General features: G+C 40.5%; 1 non-coding gene across 1 annotated transcript; it reads right to left on the bottom strand.

The window, feature by feature from the left end:
• Nucleotides 1-510: 510 nt before the first annotated feature.
• Nucleotides 511-621, bottom strand: LOC148698560 (small nucleolar RNA R71). Its single transcript, XR_015960243.1, has one exon. It is a non-coding gene; the product is annotated as a small nucleolar RNA R71 (small nucleolar RNA).
• Nucleotides 622-4,205: the final 3,584 nt, after the last annotated feature.

Here is a 4,205-nt window from a genome sequence, read left to right as displayed (position 1 = left end):
TGAACGGTTGAAGGGCCACACTTTGGACAACTTTGTCCCATCAAGTTCATCCCTAATCTGTGAGGAAGAGGAAAGGACTTCACCTAGTTCAACAAGTAAAGGATCTGAGCAAGTTGATTGGGAAAGAGAGGAAGAGATGGCGGGCAACCTAGATGAGCTTCGAGCTTTGGAGGACTTTGCTCAACCAATCATACCAAATTCACCTTCATGCATCTTGCTGCCCACAGAAGCTAGAAACTATGATCTCAAATCTTCACATTTCCATATGTTTCCTTCATTTTATGGCTTACCTAATGAAGACCCTTTAGCTCATATTAAAGAGTTTTACAATGTTGTGAGTGGTTTACCTTTGCAGGGAGTAAGTGAAGCAAATTTGAGGATGAGAGTGTTTCCTTACACCTTGAAAGATAGGGCCAAGAGTTGGTTGATGACTCTAACACCAGGTTCCCTCACTACATGGGATGCCGTGGCTAAGAAGTTCTTGGAGAAGTTCTTCTCCACTCAAAAGACAGCCACATTAAGGGGACAAATCTTCAACTTCAAACAAGATGATGGTGAACCTTTCAATGAGTGTTGGGAGCGTTTTAAAGGCCTCTTGATACAATGTCCACACCATGGGTTACCTTTTCATTTACAAATGCAAATTTTCTATGATGGACTAACCCAAAATTGTCAATCAACTGTTGATAATGCAGCAGGTGGAGCATTGAAGAAAAAGAATGCTCAAGAGTCATATAACATTTATGAGATGTTGGGGTCTAATGCTCAACACAAAGATTTAAGGGGTAAGAAAGTTGGAGTTTATGAAACAAGTTCTAATCATGAGCTTTTGTTGCAGGTAGCTAACCTAGAAAGGATGCTTGAATCCGTGCTCAACATGGTGCCAAAAGCAAATGAAGTGTGTGCCATTTGCAACATACCAAGCCATCCTACTCACCAATGTCCATCTAGGGAAGCTTACCCCGAGTATGTTCAAGAACAAGTGAACCTCATGAATTCTTACAACCAAAGACCAAGGAATGATATGTATTCCAACACATATAACCCGAGTTGGAGAGATCATCCCAACTTTTCATGGAAGAACAACAATCCAATCCAAAATTTCCAACCAAAACCTACCCCTAGTCTAGAGGATACGGTTAAGTTGTTAGCCCAAAACACGTTGCAATTCCAACATTCCACAAATAGCACTCTCCAACAACATTCAGCAGCCCTAACCAAAATGGAGACACAATTGGGGCAGATTGCAGATGCCTTGAACCAAAGAGAGGTTGGGAAGTTTCCAAGCCAACCCGTGATACTCCAAAGGAACCAAGAGCAAGCCAAAGCAATCACTACACTTAGAAGTGGTAAGGTTATTGATAATAGAGTTGGCAATGAAGTTACTAATGAATATGATCATGTGAATGCAGGTGTCACTCAAGGAGACAATGAGAAATCAATTGAGGAACCAAGCCATGCCACTTCCTCATTTGAAGCACCAAATCTTCACAAGGCCGAGAAACCATACACTCCACCAATACCATTCCCTGGAAGACTTGCCAAGAGCAAGCAGGATAAGTCATTTAAGGAAATTTTTGATATACTAAGCAAAGTGAATGTTAACTTACCTTTGCTTGATGTCATTAGGAACATGCCGGCATATGGGAAGTTCTTCAAGGAGTTAAACAGCTACAAAAGGAAGTATGGACCACATGAGAAGGTAGTAGTGTCTGAGAATGTGAGTGCAGTTTTGCAAAGAAAACTTCCACCAAAGCTCAAGGATCCAGGAAATTTCTCTATCAACATCACCATAGGGGACAAGAAAGTAGAGAAAGCGATGCTTGATTTGGGTGCTAGCATCAACTTAATGCCTTATTCAGTGTACCTTCAACTAGGTTTGGGAGATTTGAAAGCCACCACCATTTCATTACAACTTGCAGACAGATCAGTTAAATATCCAAGAGGTATAGTAGAAGATATTCTAGTTCAAGTTGATAAACTAATCTTGCCTGCAGATTTTGTAGTGTTGGACATGGAAGAAGCTCCTATACATGATCGTGAGTTGCCAATATTGCTTGGGAGACCCTTCATGGCCACAGCCAAGACCATCATTGATGTGCAAAATGGACTCCTCACTATGACAGTGTTAGGAGAGACAGTTCAATTCAAAGTGTTTGAATCTCTTGCTCATCCTTCTTCATCTCTTGATTGTTATGCCATTGATGTGCTTGATTCACTTGTATTCTCTAAGTTCTTGCAGGCACAATCGAATGAACACTTACAAACTGTTTTGAGTCAATCTCAAGATGAGTTTGATGAAGAAGATGCACTCATGGAAGAAGTAGCTGCCTTGGAAGCATTGGCATTGTATCCTTTGAATGTTTCACCTCGTTTTGAGCCTTTAGAATCATCAATATCACATCTAACTCCTTCCACTGTTAAGGCACCAAAACTTGAACTTAAGCCACTTCCACCACATCTAAAATATGCATATCTAGCTGATTTTGAAACTCTTCCAGTTATCATAGCTTCTGATCTCACCCCAATTGAAGAAGATTAACTAATTAGGGTGTTAAAAGAGTTTAAATTAGCTTTTGGTTGGTCTATTGCAGATATCAAGGGAATAAGCCCTACCATGTGCATGCATAGGATCCTTTTGGAGGAAGGAGCAAAAACAAGCCGTGAGCCACAAAGAAGGCTCAATCCACACATGAAGGAAGTTGTTAGGAATGAGGTGTTGAAATTGTTAGATGTGGGGATCATATATCCCATTTCTGATAGCAAATGGGTGAGTGCTATTCAGGTGGTGCCTAAGAAGGTGGGAATCACTGTGATGAGGAATGAAAACAATGAGCTTGTGGCCACAAAGCCCACGACCAGTTGGCGTGTTTGCACCGATTACAGGAAGTTGAATTCTAGCACTAGAAAAGATTACTTTCCTATGCCTTTCATAGATCAAATGCTTGAGAGATTGGCAGTTTACTCACATTATTGTTTTCTGGATGGTTACTCAGGTTACAATCAAATTGCAATCGCTCCGGAGGATCAAGAGAAAACAACCTTTACTTGCCCCTTTGGCACATTTGCATACCGGAGAATGCCTTTTGGACTTTGCAATGCTCCGGCAACATTCCAAAGATGCATGTTGGCCATCTTCTCTGACATGGTAGAAAGGTTCATTGAGGTATTTATGGATGACTTCTCAGTGTTTGGTTCCTCTTTTGATGAATGTCTTAACCATCTATCGTTAGTACTTCAAAGATGTCAGGAAACAAATTTGGTCCTCAATTGGGAGAAGTGCCAATTTATGGTGAAACAAGGAATTGTGTTGGGGCATGTAATCTCTAGCAAAGGAATGGAGGTGGACAAAGCTAAAATTGACGTCATCACCAATATGGTAGCCCCCACCACTGTGAAGGGAGTAAGAAGTTTTTTGGGCCATGCGGGTTTTTATCGTCGTTTCATTAAGAACTTTTCAATGATCACTCGTCCATTATGCAATCTGTTAGCTAAAGATGTTGCATTTCATTTTAATAAGGCTTGTATGGATGCATTCAATACTTTGAAAAATGAACTAACCTCGGCTCCTATTATTATGGCACCAGATTGGTCTTTGCCTTTTGAATTGATGTGTGATGCCTCTGACTATGCTATTGGTGCAGTTTTAGGGCAAAGGGTGAACAAGCTTCCACATGTGATCTACTATGCAAGCCGGACTCTGCATGATGCTCAACTTAACTATTCCACAACTGAAAAGGAGTTGCTTGCTGTTGTTTTTGCCTTAGAAAAGTTTAGGTCATATCTTGTGGGATCTAAAGTTATTGTGTTTTCTGATCATACAGCCATTAGGTATTTGATGACAAAGAAGGATGCTAAACCACGCTTGATTAGATGGATACTCTTGCTACAAGAGTTTGACTTGGAAATTCGAGATAAGAAGGGCAGTGATAATGTTGTGGCTGACCATTTGTCCAGGCTTAATGAAAACCATGGAGTTGGACAACCTTTGCCCCTAAATGAATCATTTCCAGATGAGCAACTTTTTGTTGTTCAAGAAAAAGAACCATGGTATGCGGACTTTGTGAATTATCTTGCTTGTGATATAATGAGAAATGACCTTTCTTTTCAGGAAAGAAAGAAGTTCCTTGCCATGGTAAAGCACTACGTTTGGGACGAACCATATTTGTTTAAATATTGCCCTGATCAAATCATTAGGAGATGTG

This window comes from Pyrus communis, chromosome 2 (assembly GCF_041283825.1).
Source record: "Pyrus communis isolate YQ-2024b chromosome 2, ASM4128382v1, whole genome shotgun sequence".
Classification (NCBI taxonomy): domain Eukaryota; kingdom Viridiplantae; phylum Streptophyta; class Magnoliopsida; order Rosales; family Rosaceae; genus Pyrus; species Pyrus communis.
Note: the sequence above shows the minus strand (reverse complement) of the source record. Positions and strands in the feature narration are given on the sequence as shown.